The 19,114-nt window shown below is 42.5% G+C and overlaps 1 long non-coding RNA gene across 1 annotated transcript; it reads left to right on the forward strand.

The window, feature by feature from the left end:
* The first annotated feature begins 77 nt into the window (after window positions 1–77).
* Window positions 78–19,026, forward strand: LOC115945051 (uncharacterized). The gene is made up of 3 exons (XR_004079534.2): window positions 78–575; window positions 16,160–16,347; window positions 17,284–19,026. It is a non-coding gene; the product is annotated as an uncharacterized LOC115945051 (long non-coding RNA).
* The last annotated feature ends 88 nt before the right edge of the window (window positions 19,027–19,114 follow it).

The following is a 19,114-nucleotide window of genomic DNA, read 5'->3' on the forward strand; positions in this document are numbered from 1 at the left end:
GTCGCGGAGGTAGGTGTGGGGATCGCGGCGCGAGGGGGCCCGGCGGGACCTACCGCGCGCTCGGGCGTTTACATTTGCAAGGAGTGAGTCACGGAAGGGTACCCGGGGCCACAGACTCCCGCCCCGGGCACCGGGGGAGGCGGGGGAGGGAAGGCGGGTTAACCCTTAGAAAGAGGGTCGACCTGTCAGGTTTGTTGCCGGGAAGGAAGGGAATCCGGTATCACTGAGCTTGGGCTAGACTCGACATCTCGAAGGTGTCCACGCGAAGCCAGGAAACTGCTGCTCACTTGGCTCCCTGGGCGCGCACATTTATTCGGGACCTGCCTTTCGTCCCTGCCATCCAGGTGGCCACGGCATTGAATTACCCATTTAATTGTTTTTATAAAATCTACTTCTTACCTAAATCCAGACGATGGCTCTAATTCAGGTAATTTCTCGAATGACAGTCTTGTTGGTGAGGCTTTTTCCCATCTCTCCGTGACAGGGTTGGTTCAACCACGAATGAGACACACTTCACCGTCTCCACAAAGCGCCACCTCGGCAATTCTAGAGAGGAACTCCATGGTACACAAATGGTGAGGTGGGGGGAAGGGGAGGGCTTCTAATGGCACCGTGTGCGACCTGTCTGGTTAGATCAGGGGTGAACAGAAGCAGCTCACCCATCTCCTGGGGGTTGGGGAGGTAAGTGAGGCTGGCGGCGGGACCGCCACCCTTCCAGTGAACTAGCCCAATTCTGCTGCCTTAGCGCAATGGATGGAGTCAAAGTTGGGGTTTTCCACAGAAGTGCCCTGCACGAGGGGGTACAGTTATTTGCTAGTCCAGCCCGGAGATTTTGCTTGTTTTTAATTACCCCAGGGAGAATGGTTTAAGCGGCTAGTTGGTCAGCTTTTAACTGAGCTGCAATGAAATAGGGCCCAGGGAAAGTTTAATCATTAGACCACAAAGTAAAGCTGCTTTATGGGTTTATAAACTTCCTTTCTGCTGAGGGAGGCAGGAGCCTCAGGTCTTGGTGATGCATTAATTATTCACTAAATCAGCACTTGCCCTGTTGCAGCCTCCAGAGTGGTTCGCCTCCAGCCAATGCCCAGGATCCTTGGTGCTGGCTGGGCAGCCCCAGCAACACAAAGAAAGCAGGTGCTGTTGTGAGGGTTTAATATTGCAATGGAGGGTCTTCAGAGCTTAATTAAAAAATATTCAGAGGCAAATGCTTTTCCCCTTGTTGAGCTCTTAATACCCTGGGCTAAAGTTGCCTCTTAGTTTTTCATCCATACACATGACAAGCATCATTCAGTTCTGACTCTTTCATGAGACTGGCTTCTGCTTGGAGAGCCGCTGAGCCCTCCCTGCTACTCAGCAGTGATATTTCTCCCTGGTCAGTGTCTTCTCATAGATTGCAAAGAGTCGCCTCAGCACTGTTCTAAAGCCCTGTACCCTGACCACCTCACTCTCAGGAGTAAACTTAACATTACTGAGAAAATTAAGAGATTTGTTGAGGGCTTTTTTTTTTTTCTCTTTTTAACACATACATGCACGGAATAATGTATAGAATACGCATTCACCCTCTGACCATTCCATCTGGAAATTTGTTGGTCTCCATTCCCCATTCCAGAATGTACTTTTGTCCCGGAAGTATGTGCCCTCCTCTGACCTGCTAAGGATAAGGCTCTCACGTGCATATCTGCTCAATTTCCCCATCTTAAGAAAAAAAAACCAAAACGCTTCTCTATTCTCTACACTCTTAACTCCTTTCCTCCTTTTGATTTCCTAGCCCAAGTATTTGAAAGAATGGTCTGCTCTTATTTGTTTCCTCTTGGTTGCTCCTTCATTCCATTATAATAGGACCTCCATCTCCACCACTGGTCTCAGTGATTCCATTATAATAGGACCTCCATCTCCACCACTGGTCTCACCATGGACCCTCTTACTGTCAAGTGCAATGGCCGTTTTCCCCACTGGATCTCTTTGTGGCTTATCTCACACGGTCACTCCCTTCTTGAGACTTTTTTCCTTGACTTCCAGAACACAGTTCCAACATTTTCCCTTAGGACTCTAACTCCCCCTCTCCCATTTCTCTTTCCCCTCCCTTTCCCTTAAACGTAGGTGCTCCCAAAGGTTCTGTCTCCAGCTGTTTTTCCCTCTGAACACTCTCATCCATACCCAACCTCTCCACCACCTTAGGCTTGGTACTCCCTGCATCTATAACTCAAGCGTGTAACTTGCGTGGAATTTACATCCAATTTCTAACAGCCTTTTGAATAGCTCTACTTTGATGGCCCATAAGTACATGCGTTGCAAAACTGACCTCTCCCCACCCATCCCTCTTAGAACAAAATGTGTTCTTCTGTTTCCAATTTCTATTATTGGCAAGGTGATCCACCTCTGAGCTCAGGACAAGCCTGGGAGCAAGACTAGCTGTAGGATTTGCAGGGCCCAGTGCACAATGAAAATGAGCATGTGGGCCCTTTGTTCAAAAATTAATGGTTTCAAGATGTTGACAGCATTAAACCAAGCCTGGGACCCTTCTGAGACTCTACAGATCCCACATCCTTAAAGCCGGCCCCACCTGGGACTTGTGTTGGCCATTTCCCTCTCCTTACCTTTTCCAAAACTAGCTCCTGTCCTTTCTACTTTACTAGCAGCTGGCCACCGTGTTCCCACTGCTCCAATATCATCACCCTAACTTAGTTCAGTCTGTCCTCAAGTCTGGTCTGAACCCTTGCAGGAGCCTCCCCGCCCCCCGCCCCTCCTGCCCCGGCTGCCATGTCTATTCCAAACTCTCCCCTTCTCCTTGTCCATTCCTCCCTAACATCACTAGAAGGATTTCTGAGGCACACCTTTGATTAAGTCATTCTCTTGTTCCAAAGCCTTCAATGGCTTCCCTCTGCCTATATGAGCTTCTTTTTTTTTTTTTTTAAAGATTTTATTTATTTATTCATGAGAGACAGAGAGAGAGAGAGGCAGAGGGAGAAGCAAGCTCCCAAGGAGCAGGGAGCCCGATGCGGGACTCGATCCCAGGACACTGGGATCATGACCTGAGCCGAAGGCAGACGCTTTAACCATCTGAGCCACCCAGGCGCCCGCCTATATGAGCTTCTTGAAGTTGCCTGTAGAGGACATACTTTATACTTTTTGCCCTCTCCTCCATGGACCCTCATTGCACTCATCACCTTAGTGAACTACCATGCATCTTTAAAGCTTCCACTTAAACAGAGTTCCTCTCTTCCCTCTCTCCACCCCCAACTCTGTCCACCAGCACCTTGTAAAAGCCTGTTCCAGCGTAAATGACATAATGCTGTAACTATTTGTTTATGCCTTATCTCTGATAGACAGTAAGACAAGGCCAAGTATTGTGCAACATTGATTTGTGCCTAAACATTGCCTAATGTGACATGGGCACATTGTAGGTGCTCAATAAATGTTTCTTGAATGCAACTAAATAAAGACTGGTCTCCATGTTCTAAACACTTCTTTAAATCTTAAATGTCCACTTTCTACCTAACATGTATTTCTAGTCAAGTAGAAAAAAATATCACCAGGCTTGAGTTCAGTTTCGGAATACTTCCAAATTTCACTCATCAACAAATTCTTCCTCTCTGTTCTATTTCATACGACTTCCTCTGGTTTCTGAAGATGTTACAAATTTAGGAGGAATGAATCACTTTTGTTAGTGGAGCTCGTCGAAGCTTTACTTCTGCTGACATGACCCTTACCTTCTTATCCATTCCACACGTGTCCTCACGTGGCACGACCTGCTTCAGCAGAAGGCAGTCTTTACTGGAAAGTTCTGCAGCATTTTGAATGGCAGGTGGGACTGCAAATTGTTGGCTGTTCTGTCTCAAAGAATATGTAACATTTGTCTGAGGCATTATTTGTTTGAAGGAAAAAAAAAACTGCTTTCAAGGTCACCTTCATAGTTGTAGAATGCCACTTATGTGTCTCATTTTAAATCCTGGATTGATGTAAAACAAGGATGGCACATTCTAGACTTTGACCTTTAGGTTCTAAAACCTGACTGTTTACGTAACATCGTTCTCATTTGCTGTGGAAATTAGATTTAAATGTACTTTGTGAGATTCGGAAGTGAGCTAAAAAAGAATGTTCAATGACCAGGAAAATTCAGAACAAAAGTCACATAGCACTTTCTACATGTCCCTTTTATAATATGTGGGACAGGAATTTGTAATCTTGTATTAAATATCCTTGCCCTTAGGAGCTCTTTGAGGGCAGGCACTGTATTTTATTGGAATTTGGATTTCCCTCCAATGGCAGAGTTTTTGGTGTACGGAATACACTCAAAATCTGCTTGCTGGATAAATAACAAAAATTGAATAACCCTTTCTTATAACCATTAAGAGAGCACATAAGGGTGCTGTCATCTAGATTATGGAAAGCCTGAATCAAGCAGGGAGTCTTGGCATTTTCAATCTTGGACCATAAATAGAAACTGCTATGTGGGCTTATCTTAACATCCCTTTGTCTGGTAACAGCACCCAGAGTTTTTTTGAGGGGACTAGTCCCCTGACATTGTCAGCCCACATAATTTGGATGGGGCCACTCCCTCCATGGGCTCCAGGCTCATAATTCAGTGCATTTGCATCTCCTTCTTCCCAGTATTTGGTTTAGGGATGAGTATACAATTCAAATTTGCAGTTAGGTAACTTCTGGGATTTTTTTGTGGGAGAGAAAATCTCTTTCCCCCTGGACTTAGAGTTATATGGATGGAACTGGTAGAGGCTGCTTGAGACCAGGGCTAACCACAGAGGAAGGCTGAACAGAGGGAAGCAAAAGGGCAGATCCTTAAGGACCTTCTTGGAATATCTTGATCCAGCTATGCCTGAAGCCAGCAGACATTACCCAAGCCAAGACATTTTCCTGGATACGCAGCATGAGAGTTATAAACCTTTGCTGTTTGTAGCCTGAGATTTGGTGGGGCGGTGGGGGTGGGGGGGTGGGGGGGTGTTGTTTTAAACTGCAACATGACCTAGTTTATCATGATTCAAGCAGGTCTTTAGCATTAGTGTCTTAAAAACAGTCATCTGTCTATTAAGTATGTCAAAAGAAAGGTCACAAGTGAGGACCCAAGTCTGTATTTGAATGTTTTAAGATGGTCACTAAAGTGGTATAAGGTGGTCACATCCATGCTCTTCATAGGCTTTCTGAAATGCTGTATACCCATCGAATTTCACCTCCCACAAAGGTGGCAAGAGGATTCTTTAGATCCTGCTGGAGGTAGGGTGACACTTTGTACCCATCTATGCCCGTGAATTCCAAACCTCTTTAAAAACTTCTTATCTATATTTAACAAGAATGCCATAGAAACAGTCTAACTGGGACACATTTTCGGCTCACTGTTTATTCTTTGTTTATGGATTTTAGCATCTGGTTGCTAACCCGGCGCTTTAAAAATGAGTAGGAGAGAGATTAATGGTTGAGGTAAGACTCAAGAGCCTTAGCAAAGCTCTTAATTTTTTTATTTAATTAGATTCGTAGCAGGATTAACCTAAGTGTAGTCAATTAAACATTTTAAGACTTGATTATTCGTCATAAACTAGTTTCATTTTTCTGGCATATCCTGTCTTTACCTGCGTTCATGAGTGCCCTACCGAGAGGAGGGGCAGTAAGAATGTAAAAAACACAAATTCTTGCCAGTTCACATATAATAAAATTTAAGACCTTTAAAAGTAAGGGTTTTTGTCTCTCTGGTCAGCTTTTGGCAACTTTGATAGTTACCTTCACAAACATCTGTAGAACTGGAAGTTTAAGAAATTATTACAGCTACTTACTTTAGAAATACTTAAAAAGTATTTTTTTATATGAGCTATGTGCTTGGATAAAATACATTGGCATCTAAAATTTGAGGCCTGCTTTTTGTTTTAAAACTGGTGCTTGAAAATCACCAACATCTGATTAACTATCTGATAGTTAAGTTTTAGAAAAACTTTTAATTAAACTCTGTTCACCTCTTATAGCAATCTACCTAAAATTGTATTTTAAAGATTTTGAAAATTTTATTTCAGTTGATGGTGTTACTGCCCTCGGCTTTGTAATGATGCTGAAATTCAGTAATAGCCAGAGGAGGAGAAAAGGACTTTCTGTATGCCAATATTTTAACTTTTTCACTCTTCCTTTACTCTTTTTTAAATCTAGATTCTGTCTTTCTCCATTTGAAATGTCCGGTTCAGTTCCCAGTGAGCCCCAAAAGTCCTCACCACATTTCCCCATGAGTTCCCAGTCCCATGCCCGGCACATGGTAGGTCCTTAGGAAATGCTTATTGAATGAGAAAGCATTTATTGGGGCGCCTGGGTGGCTCTGTCAGTTAAGCGTTGGGCTCTTGATTTTGGCTCAGGTCATGATCTCAGGGTTGTGAGATCAAGTCCCACGTCCGGCTCCATGCAGGGTGTGGAGCCTGCTTAAGATTCTTTCTCTCTCTTTCTTGCTCTTGCTCTCGCTCTCTGTCTCCCCCTCCCCACCCAGCTTTCGCCCATGTGCTTGCTCTCTCTAAAATAAATAAATCTTAAAAAAAAAAAAAAGAATTATTTAACTTCTATTTTGAGTGTAGTAAGGTTCAGGCAGTATCTTTGTACCAGAGGCTTGAAATGATGGTGTCAACTACTCTCTTGCTGCAAACCTAGCTCATAGATCTGGGTTATTAATTATTACCTAGGGTGATCCAGGACACTAGGTTCAGTTAGCAAGTTAAACACTCCACTACTACTCATGGCTTGTACTTGAGTAGATCCTAATTTCCGGTCCAGTATTTTTACCCTGAGTAGATGCAGTTTTTGATCTGAGCACCTTTCAGAAGTGACGGAAAGGCTAGTTAAAAGGCATCCCCTCTCTAAAAACCACAGTCCTGCCTCATCATCCGCAGCCACAGTGCTGTGGGCCTTCTAGAAGCATTAACTCTACAACTGCAACTCCTCTAGAAGAATAAGCCTGCTCTCCTGGAAAGAGCATTTATTTTATCAAGGCTGTTGCGCCTGTGGCTGCCATGGCTGGTGATCAGATTTGGGAAGGCCAGCCCACCCAGAGCCGAGTGACTACGTTTTTATCACATCATGAACAAGTCAGCACTAGGCTTCACTCCAGGAGTAGGTGTTATTTCACATATTGGGCTGTTCGCCAGACAAAGAAGTCATAGGATGTGTTTGCCCTTTCCAAGATGGCTAATGGAATTTTGCTATTAACCCCTCTGACTAGATGATGTCTGGAAAGCATGGAATGTGGAGCTGACGATTCCTCCATCTGCTCAGGACTTTTTAATCAAAGTACTGACCACTAGTTGATGGCCTTGGACTTTGGCAGCTCCAGTTATCTACCTAATTAGTACCTTAAACCTTAGCAGCAACCTCTCTCATTCTTTAACATTTCTTGAGTGTTTTCTATGTGCCAATCACTGCTATGTACTAATGGGATATGTTCTACATGGAGAGAAGTCCAGGGTTGTCTTGACATGGATACGCTATTGGTAAGGAGACCCACAAGGGTTAAAGTCGAAGATGAAGGAGGAACATTACAATGCTCTATTTCTATAAACATATATACACATACATACAGGATTAGACAATGATAAAATTCTAGAAAGAGGCAGAGCAAACAGATGATGGTGGGTACTCTTGGGGAGGGTACAGTGATTATGTTTGGGATGGGATGAGGTTTTTTTTTTTAATGACAATCTATTTGTCTGTAACTGGTATAATTAGCAAAAAACTGTAATCCAAAGTTGTTTTTTTTTTTTTTTTAGGTATCAGTGTTTGTTATACTTTGAATAAAGCATATGATAAATGTTGGCTGAGTCTGGGTTTTTACCTTAAAATACAAATTCAAAGAGCTAGGAAATTAAAATTCATTATTTCTAGTCACCAATGATTTTACTAAATGACATGACAGGGCTCCTCAATCTCATCTGTGAAACAAGTACAAAGACCAGGTGTCTTAGCACACTCTATAGGCTCTTGGAAATCTGGCCCCTATGTGATTACTCTCACCTCTGCATTCTCAGCTATCAACCTCCACTCCCTCCAAGCTCTTGCCTGCATAGACTCACTGTTCTCAAAACCTAAACCCTGGTTTTTGGCTCATCCAGTTCCTTCTGCCTGGAATGCCTTCTCACTCTTCGCTCTTCTCTGCCAAGACAGCTTCTACTTACGTTCACGTGTGGAAACTTCTCAATTCCACAGCCCAGGTAGATTACTTGGACATACACCTATTGGAAGAGATCTTTCTGGATTGTTCTAGACCAGCTGTGCCACACACAAGGCCAGGCACTTCATCTCTCGCCCTCACTGCCATATCCCTAACACCAACACAGAATACATCGTTGGTATACAATGAATGCCCACCAAACAGATTGTTAGTGTAGGAGTATATTTTCTGTGTTTGCTCAATTTCAAGTGCTCTGAGAGCAACCTAATTTCCCCAGCACTGAGCACAGAACTCATCAGATACTTACTGAATGTGTTCATTCAATGAATGCCTGGAACTATGCCCATTGTGCTTTCTGGGGAGAAATAATTCACAGGTAATTCTTTAGCCAGAATGAGTCATACCCAATATACATTAGTACTATGTATTTATAGCACATTACATTTTATTCCATGGGAAATATAAGCGAGGAGTGTTCTGTGAAGTATTAATGAGAATACATAATGTTAACTCAGCATAAACTTGCTCAGTCACTGCTCTACACCATGCTGTGGAGAGTGTAAATCCACACGAGGTTTACCAAGAAGCAACCATACTTTCACCGTCATGTGAGAAGCTGCAGGGTGATGATGATCTAATGGTAAGTCAAGGTTCCCATGTCTTCCGGTGTCCTCTGTAATGAGGTCCATAAGGGCACTATCATAACTAATTGCTACGAAGGTACTGTGTGCCTTTCTGGAGGGCAATCTGAAATATTAAAATTTAAATTACACATAACTTCGTGGGAAAATATGCCAAATTATGCAGATAAAGAGGTTTACACTATCATTTTTAAATAAGAGAAAAACTGGAAATGACTGATTGATCCCTTATTGATGATCGTTTAGGTTAAGTAATTATGCTAGACCCCTGTAATAGAATACTAGACAGTTGCCTAAAAAGATGGGGGCCTATTTTTAGGATATAACTGGGGGAAAGTAAGCTCCAATTGTGAAAAAAAATATGTAGATGTATATCATATTTCTTGAGGGATTAAAAAGGGAGACCACCCAGGAATTGCCTACATTTTAGCCCAAAATATTAAATCATTGTTTCCCCTTATTTTATGATTTTTTCCATAATGAACATGTATAGCCCTTGTTCTAAAAATTTTTACATTAAGATAGTTTCCTATGATTGCATTCTCCAAAGTGACCTTTGATGTTCAGAAGTGAAGTCACTTTAATAAACTCTGTAACCTAGGTGGAAGTATTGCCACGTTCACATCCCTGAGCAAAGAGTGTCTTCTGCCCAAAGTCAAGGAAAACAGATCAAGCTTGCTGATATCCCTAAAATATGTGGGTATTTCATAGAAACTTGAGTTCCAGTAGGAACTGTTGCGGTCTATTTAGGTCTGAATACAATGTTGAGTAGCCATGATTAATTTTCTGTAACCACTTCCTTTGCTTTTATGTTCCAGTCAAAATATAGTTAGCTGTATTCACAGTGGAAAGTTGATTTTTTTCTTACAAAGGAACGTGTTTATCAGTGTTTAAATCTTTCACACTGTCTGTATATTAGAGTTAGCCCCCAAAGTGGATGGAAGGAAAAATGGAGTTTAAGGAGAAATTTTAGAATACAAATCTCTATATATCTGGTGTGTAGAATGTATGGTGGTGGTCTGAAGAGTTGGACAGAACTGGGATTTTAAACGAAAATTGCAACTTGAAGCCTATCCTATCTGAATAGATTAACTTTTTTACATTGGTTTGTAAGAAAGTTTAGACCGCTTCCCAAATGAAAGCAATGGTTCTTTTAATCCCGAATATTTGACCTTTTCCATTAGTATTTTGCTTCCCTAGATGAATCATAATGCAGTATGGCCAACACAAAGCTAAACCTGAATGTCATAAAGATCCCCGAGTGTTTATCTTTAGATATGGGATGTTTATACAGCCTTTCCAAGCTTTGAGCTTCTTCCCATGGTACGAATCTCTGGAATCCTCAAACACTAGTTCGGCTGTTAGATTTTCAGGCCCCATTTAACTTCCATTCCTACTCCTTTCTAGAAAGTTCACAGTATAGTGATGCTTTTAATAGGCTCAGTTGAGAACCAAGAAAAAAAAAACTTGGATTAATTTAAATATTCACTTTAACAGAGCTAATAATCTAGATAGCAGTTATTACGGAGTCCTAGAAATTGGTTGTGTATCTTATAGAACCACTGTACCCAACCAAATAGTTGTTTATGTAGGAAAACAAAATAAACCTAACTACAAAAGCAAATGAATGTAAAGCAATACACATATATTGTAATAAGTTTTAGATAATGGAACTTAACATTTTAAATTTGGCCTACCTTTGTTATTTGTTACACTGTTGCTTTGTTTTTAAGAACTACATGGAAAGCTTTGAGGACTGAAAATTCTGCTGATTGTGTTTGATGAAGACTATATGCTCACTTAGTTGGCTATTCTTAAAAGACCTCCTAGTCCCACAAGATTAGACATGTTTGTTCACTAACATTAAGGATAAAATATTTCTATTTGGTGAGACACTTTGATCTTTGTTTTTTCTCAAGCAGAATTACTTTCTGTGAAATCCTTTCTAAGATAGGCCATTTACATAAAAAATAGGTTAGTCAATTGTAAGAAAATGTTCTCCTGTATTTGATGGACAGTTTAATAGAGCCTAAGACCAGTTAAAAAAGCAAGTGGTCTTGGAAGATAGGGTTCAATAGAACAAGTATTGTCCTGGGAGAGGTTTTCTATCACCCCCACCTTGGCATTTCTGCCAATGAGCTGTGTGAGCCCGGCTAAGGTCATCTCCGTGCTCTTCTGAAAATGGGGGGGGTGAGGGAATTCTTTAAATCTCTTGCACTTTGGATTTCTTAAACCTCTTTCATGAAGGAGAGTCAAGATCGGGGAGAAGAGCATGCACAAAAGCTCCAGAGAGATTCCTGCAGCCAGCTCTCTAAGGGTTTGCCTAGTTCTTTCTAGAACTTTTCAGATAATCATTTTATAGCTTTTCCCATTAGAGGGACTATCTTCCACTGACAAATAAATAAATAAATAAATAAATAAATAAAATCTATTTATTTATTTTTCTTTTTTTTTTTCTTTCTTTCTTTCTTTTCTTTTCTTTTTTTTTTACTATGAACGTTCTGTGGGCTATTTCAGAATCTTCCCTGCGAGCAAGTACCAGTACTAAAGATTAGATTTTAATTCTTGGTGCCACGTAGGGAGGACCAGAGGGCTTTGAATGCAGTAAACTTCATCTGTTACCACCTGGAGAATAGAAGATAAAACATGGCCAGCCTTCTATTTCCTAGACTTTGGTGTTTGTCATCAAAGAACCATGGTTGTGCATGGAACGATGTCAATATGGCTATGAAGCAAACACAACCTTTAAAAAAACATAATCCATATGAACAGGAAGAAAACACTGTACTCCAAAATCCTGTACATTCTGATTAATATGTTTAATATAGATTGTGGTAAGCTTGCTTTGCCTAACAAAGCTTGTTCAGTCAGCAGGCTGAGTCAGAGGTGGACTGGTAGGGCAGAAGCAGCCTTCTAGAATGGCCAAAGCATTTAATGAGTAAAGCTAAAGATTATATGTAGTTTCAAGCTATTTCCCAGTAGAGAAAAGCTAGATGCTGATGGATAAGCTGGTGTTAAGAGAAATCATGCTTCGTCTGCTTTATGTTGGAGGGGGGGGTGGGAGGGGGGAGTGGGAATGCTCTCTCAAGGGTTGAGGGCAGGAAACAGAAGAGAACAAACAGGGGACTGTCCTCTAGTAAAGTGTAAGCTGGCACCTCTATTCCTAAAAGCCTTAAAAGCTTATAAATGGAAAAAGCCTGTGAAAACTTTGGTCACCAAACTTTGTCATTTTTCTGAAGCGTAAGAATCAGGGCTGGCAAAGAACTTTTAGTTAGAAGCATTAAGTGAATGAAAAAAGTTCTACTCAGGCTTGTTTGGGGGGATTGGTGGTAAGAAGAGACGAATAGGTAGGTATGTGTGTGTGGGGATTTGCATGCAGGAGAGTTTGATTAGTTTGTTGAATGGCTAAGGATTACTGAGGAACCTAAAAATCATAGCTGTATTTACATAAATTTTGCATAAATCTTATATGTAAATATATAAGCCTTTATATTTATATATAAAAATGTTTTTCACATGTGTTCTTTAAGGTTTTTTGCTTAGCCACTTAATGCAACCGCTTTCTCTATGCAAAGCCTAATTGAATGCAAAGCAAGGAACTCCTTCACTTTGGCTCAGTGAACTCTGCCTGGGAAGTGTAGCTGTTGCCTGCGAGGCCATGACCTTGGTTTGGGAGTGGCACACCCTAATTTATAGCCCAGGGGCTTGGAAAACATCAACAACCTTGTAAACAAACATCCACGGCGGGGAGGAAAAGAGAGAGTGACCAAGGGTAAAGGGAAGAACCAGATTTGAGAGGAAAGAGCAGGGAGCTTGGTTTGGAGAGTTTTTACAGCCGAGAAGTTTCCAGAGGGATGATTTTCAGTAGCTGCTATAGGGTGGTGGTTACAGAGAGCTGGGGGGGGGGAGATGGGGAAAAGGATTTCTTTTGTCCTGTGCATGGATTGGATTCCCATTTGACATGGTTTCCTCTACATATGGAGTTAAAGACTTGCATTGTTCTCAATTACATTTTTTAGAGGGGCCAACCCATATGGCGAGCTGGTTTCATGTTACAGTGGAAAACTTTTTTATTCAGGGATGGTCCCAGGACTGTCTGAGTTGCAACAATTTGGAGTCAATTTATGGAACTAATATGTAAGTGAACAAATATTTAGAATGTTCCGCACGGTGCTAAGTTCTATAAAGGAATATGGAAGTGGCTGAACATGTGTTCTACATCCTCTCGTTTGTTACTATCTGGTTAGATAAGGCTTATCAGCAAACTGGCGACGTAAGAGAAGACTTCAGAGAAAATGCAGCTAAGCCGGACAGACATGACTTCGGAGGAAGGGAGGTTTTCCTAAGGAAAAGTCAGACTTGGTAGAGAGACAGGAATGAGGCTTTTAAGGCCGGCAACGTGGCCGGAGCGCCTGCGCACATGGGAAGTGCAGCTGTAACACAAGGTGACTGCTAGGAAGCGGGTCTCGAAGGATTTCAGGAATACCTTACGCTTCTCCTAGCCCTTCCACCTGGGAGTGACCCTGGGCGGTAGACCAGGCCTAGTCCTTAGCATTTCACAGCTGAAGGAAAGGAAGGACATGAAATTCAGAGACTGTGAACTGCGTGAGGTCATGTAGGGGACAAGCCAGAATTTGCACTTGTCACCTGACCCTTGGTGCCACTGTGCCCACGCTGTGGGACAGAGAGGGACTGTTGTAGCAGTCTGGAGAGGGCTTGGATGCCATTAGTGCCCCAGAGATATACAGGGGCCGTTGGTTCGGCGGTTTTAAAGGAGACTGATGTCCCAGTGACATCACACGAGACGTTTGCTTTTCTGTCCCATGCAAGTTCAAGCCGGCAGGCAGCCCAGGAAACCAGGCGTGGACAGCTTTAATCCACACAGTCCCCGTGCGGCCTCTAAGCCCCAGGAGGCTGGTCTACGTGGCAGCATCAGTCTGGGGTCTTGGTTCAAGGAATGGGACGTGCTCACCAGAGACTGGCTGGAACCGGGGAGAGCAGCGCCGGCGTGTCCCTGCCCCTAGAGCCTCTGCAGCTTTGTCACAGCTGGTGCGTTCCCCGCCAGTGACCACAGGTCCTGGTAAGTGGCCTTCCTACACACTCCCTTCGATTCCCGGTTGTCACCCGCTCTCCTCGGCCAAGCAGGGTGGCCAGGCGTGGTGAGGACCCCCTGTCTCATGCTGCCCTATCCTTTATAGCTTTCCTTCACCCTGACCACATCTTTCTCCGCCATCCCCTTATTAAACGGTTCCAGCTTGTACCCTCTGCGTCCTGCCAGGACCCTGACTGGTAGCCAACTAGGGATTTCAGTTTCTTTGGCCTTGCTTCACCAGTCTTATCCTCCTCTACATGGTTATACCTGACTCGCCACATTCTGGCTCACTTGAAGGGGAAAAGGACAAATGGAGAGTGTCTTAGTTTTCTATTGCTGCTATAACCAATCACCATAAACATAGTAGCTTAAGAGGACACATCTTTAGCTTACAGTTTTGTAGGTTAGAAGTCCGACACAGGACTCACTCGGCTAAAATCAAGGTGCTGCATGGCTGTGTTCTTTTCTGGAGGCGGTGGAAAATAATCCCTTTCTTTGCTTTTTCCAGTTTCTGGGATCCACTTAACGTTCTTCTCTATATTAAAAGCCAGGAACATCAGACCAAATCCTTCTCTTGCTGGTACCTCGCTGACTTTCTCCCCCTCTCTCTCTTCCGCCTTCCTCTTTCACTTTTTTTTTTAAAGATTTTATTTATTTATTTGAGAGAGAGAGACACAGCGAGAGAGGGAACACAAGCAGGGGAGTGGGAGAGGGAGAAGCAGGCTTCCCGCGGAGCAGGGAGCCCGATGGGGGTTCGATCCCAGGACCCTGGGATCATTACCCGAGCCAAAGGCAGATGCTTAACAACTGAGCCACCCAGGTGCTCCTTCCTCTTCCACTTTTAAGGACTCTTACATTACATTGGACCCACCTGGATAGTTCGGGCTAATTGCCCCATTTCAAGTTCAGCTGATTCAAACAGTAATTCTATCCGCAACCTTAATTTCCCTTTGCCATGTAACATAACATAGTCACAGGCTATGGAGGTTAGGACATGGATATCTCTGAGGGCCATTATTCTTGCCTCCCACGGAGGTTGAACAGCTTCCTTTTAAAGTTGTGTCCTTGAAGTTGCACACAACACTCTCACGAATATCCTCCCGGCCAGAATTCAGTCACATGGTCGCACTGAACTGCAAGCGAATTTGAGAAATAGTTTCTCCAACTAGGCAGCCACGTGCCTGTTTAGAACATGGAGGAATTCTATTCCCAAAAGACAGAGGGAAGAAAGTAGATATTGGACAGCAATTCTTTTGGTTCCCCTTCATCTTGCCACCTTGGTGCTGTGGGCTAATGGCACTTAACTCCTGGCCCCGAGCTGCCCTTCACCTGAGATTGGTTTCTAACTTAGGAGAAGATAGAATTGTTTCCTTATTGGACCACACTGGCTACCTCACAGTGATGTTTCCTGATCTTCATAATGATTTTCTGATGAGACCAGCTGGTTTGCCGGTGTCTCCATCTGACCTCTGGTAACAGGGCTCCCTCACATTTACTGGCGCGCTGTCCACCATCTTGCTCTTCCTTCCACGGTCACAGTCATAGGTCCCGTCTGCTGACCTGTTACTGAGTATCGCCTGTGTCAGTCGCTATAAGCCTGGCCACCACTCTCGGTCTCAACCTTGGCTCTCTATCTGCTGCCCTTCACTCAACCGCTGCTCTGAGACGCATGGAGTTCAGTCTAGACTTCTCTATGTTGGTCCCTCACACACCTCAAGAGACTTCCCAGTGCCAGGCAGATGGAGTGTTCACTCAACTCAAGTTTAGGAAACTGTTAGAATAATTATAACAGAAGCAAAGAAAATGTATTCATGTTGATGCAAGGCAGAGCTGTGCGTTCTTCTGTGAAAACTGATGGAGCCTTCTCGATGCAGACTACGTGGATCTAAAACCAAGAGAGAGGGAAAATCTCTCTGACACTGATCACAATTATATCCAAATGCCTCAGAGGCAAAATTGTACTTCCTATACCTGACTTTGGGCTCCGGTGTCTAAGGAAGTAGGTTTTTACTAGATGACACACTAGTTGCACCCCTGAATTGGAATACATACCAATACCCAGCTCTTTTGGAGTCCTCATGCTAACGGATAAGCAGGCCAAAGAAAGTGGGGGGGCGGTATCATTTTGATTGGGGTAATTGATCTCAACTCTTAAAGAGCAATAGAGCTTTTGTTACACAGTGGCTGCAGGGAGGGGTATGACTGCAGTCTAGACAATCCGGTCTTGCCAAGTCCAAGCACAAAATGTAATGTAAGCGCACTCTGCCTCTGTACTTGCAGGACCTTCAAAGACAGAATCCCCAGGAAAGAAGGTTTGGGTCACTCTAGCTGGTAAGGAGATGCTTGCTGAAGGTGGAGGGAAGGTGGAATGACTAGGAAAGCAAGATCATTAATCCCAACGCAGCCTCTTGAAGAGTTAACAGAAATGAAGCCTGCGATCCCAATCTGTGTTCCTCGTGTGATGTTTTGTACGTATTTGTATTTTTTATTATAAAATATAAAAATATATTTAATTTCCTTTTTAGTTCCCTTCTTTACCCCACGACTGTATACTCGATGTGTGTTGGTGGTAAACTTTATCATTTGGATCATAAGTTGCGGGACATCGGAGACTGAATCGTAACAGAAATGGAAAAGGGAGAGAGCACAGCTGGATGCCATCAGCGAGTGATGGGACTCTGGGTTGGTTTCCTTGAAGACAGGGTGGATGTGCTTCCAGAAGGCTGAGTGGATGCAACACTGTGTTTGGTGGAAGGGTTTGTTTTTGTTTTAGAACCAGATGTGGGATGAACGTATCATGATATCAGGAAAAGGTGGACTATGATGGAAATTTGTAATTTTTTGACGCTTGCCATCAAAACACTTCCCACCTTGGAAGATTCCAAAGATAGGTGGAGACAAAACTCTGCTCCCACTACCAAAGCTAAAGGGGGCAGATGTCCTGTCTTCTCTCTGGCAGCCAGGGCACATGAAGAGGTCAGGCAGTTGGATATTTCTCCCGGGGATTTTCGAGTCATGGGAGAGGGACACGAGATGCAAGACAGTTGAGAGTTAACTGGGTGGTCCAATAGGATGAGCATTAGCATCCTCACCTGAGTGCTCCTGGGGTGGGATCTTGGATATATTCCCAGATGCATAACTGTCCTGGGTTACATTTTCCCCAGTCATTTCTTCAGCTTTATGTGCTATGAGATTACCTTTAAAGAAATCCTTTCCTGCATAATAAGCTGTTATTGTTTGCATATGTCAGTGTTTGCATCCAAGAACCAGACTGGTAAAACCATAATATTTAATTGGTTTTTTATTATTTAGATGATTTGCATTTTTAACATAAGCAGTGCTGCAATGAATTTGCCACAAAGCTTTTCTCGCCCTGCATTTAAGATTATTTTCTTAATATACAGGTTCAACTGGGTCTCAGGATAGATCTTGCTACACATTTTCAGAAGACTTTGCAATGTATAAAAGATACTGTTTCACCAAATCTTTGCCTTGGTCACATCTTGAACAACGGATACAGCAAGTAATAGAAGTTAGAAATGATTTATCTGAGGGAGAAGATTTTTCACATAGGTGCATTTTTTAAAGACACCCAAAGTATAAAGTTTAGAAAGCATAACCACTTCTTAATGACAATCTTTCCAAAGTGCATCACATCCTGCCTGGCTTCATCAAACTGCGATCCCCGAGGCCCAAAGGAGATGACGGGTTTATCTCGCCCTTGGACATGACTCTCCAGATTACTGCCCTTTCCTTAGGGCTGGGGAATTTTTCTACCCCTGGTGACCTCAACAGCCTCCTGGTCAGAGGACAGAAACTTCTCCCCGTTTAACCCTTTCCACACTCTCTGGCTGTTACTTGTATAGTCTCCTACCACTGCAAGGCTAGAACAGTTGAATGTTGCAATTGCAAACAGATAATCATGCTCGTCGAGTTAAGTTTATCAACTGTGCATGAGTGGAAGTCAATATCCTGGTGGGAAGGCTGGAGTGTCTTCTACCCTCTACACTGGAGTACACAACTTAGATTTTGTGACAGTCTATGTTTCAACTCTGGTTCAGTTTGTGTGTCATTTGTTGGTAGAAGTTTCCAGGTGTCTTAAGTGCCGGATAGAGAGAGCATTGCAATCATGCATTTCAGGAGAGATTTCTGATGGGCTTTCTGGTAGAAAAATTTCATTTCATTCTTCAGGATCTCCGGGGAAACTGGAATTTTCCTAAACAACGTATGTTTTAAGAAATTTCATATTTATGTGTAATCCTAAAGCCCCTTCGTTGAATTTTTAGACTCATTTTTTACGAGTCAGTCCTTAAAGGAGATGGCTCCAGCAGCTTTCCTCTTTCATACATCAGTGTTGGTGTCTATTATTTCTTATTCAAAAATGTGGGGCAGAATTTCCTTAAAATAATCCCTCTGAAGGATGGCTTTCACAAAGAGAAGCAATGGTGCTCGGTTATATATCATACATGCAAAAAAAGTTGATGTGAAATCATAGACCCATTTTGAAGTGAGACAATCTGATCTTTCACACTAAACAATAACAGCGGAATTGCTGGTCTTTCAAAAATGAGTAGCACATTTTACAGCAAAACTGCTTACAGACAATTTAGGAAAAGTACTTCAATATTTACTTTTTGAATATTGTTCCAGTGCCGTTTGGGGCAAACAGAATCCTTTGGTTGAGAGAATGAATATAGAGGGAAGTGGGTGTAAAAACAAGTTACATTTTGAATTGTATGCATTTTATTCAGAATAATTGTTTTATAGATAAAGCAAATCCAAATAAAAATAAAACACAGGACAATCTAGCACATGCCATCCAGACTTATTCCATCATAGTGTTAGAGACATTGATATATTTTAGCTTAATTTCTTTTTTTTTTAACTTAAAATTTTAAGTTTATTCCTCTAAGTATAATTTATTTTTTTATTTTATTTTTTTTTTTAGTAAAAAGAGCGGTTTATTGAATATACATAAATTTGCTGGATAAACAGCCAAATGAATTTTTATGAAGTGGGAGTTGGTACATAAACTTCATTTTTTTTTTTATTCTTATGTTAATCCCCATACATTACATCATTAGTTCTAGATGAAGTGTTCCATGATTCATTGTTCGTGCACAACACCCAGTGCTCCATGCAGAACGTGCCCTCCTCAATACCCACCACCAGGCCAACCCATCCTCCCACCCCCCTCCCCTCTAGAACCCTCAGTTTGTTTTTCAGAGTCCATCT

Source organism: Leptonychotes weddellii, chromosome 12, assembly GCF_054177405.1.
Source record: "Leptonychotes weddellii isolate Sample4059 chromosome 12, ASM5417740v2, whole genome shotgun sequence".
Taxonomy (NCBI): domain Eukaryota; kingdom Metazoa; phylum Chordata; class Mammalia; order Carnivora; family Phocidae; genus Leptonychotes; species Leptonychotes weddellii.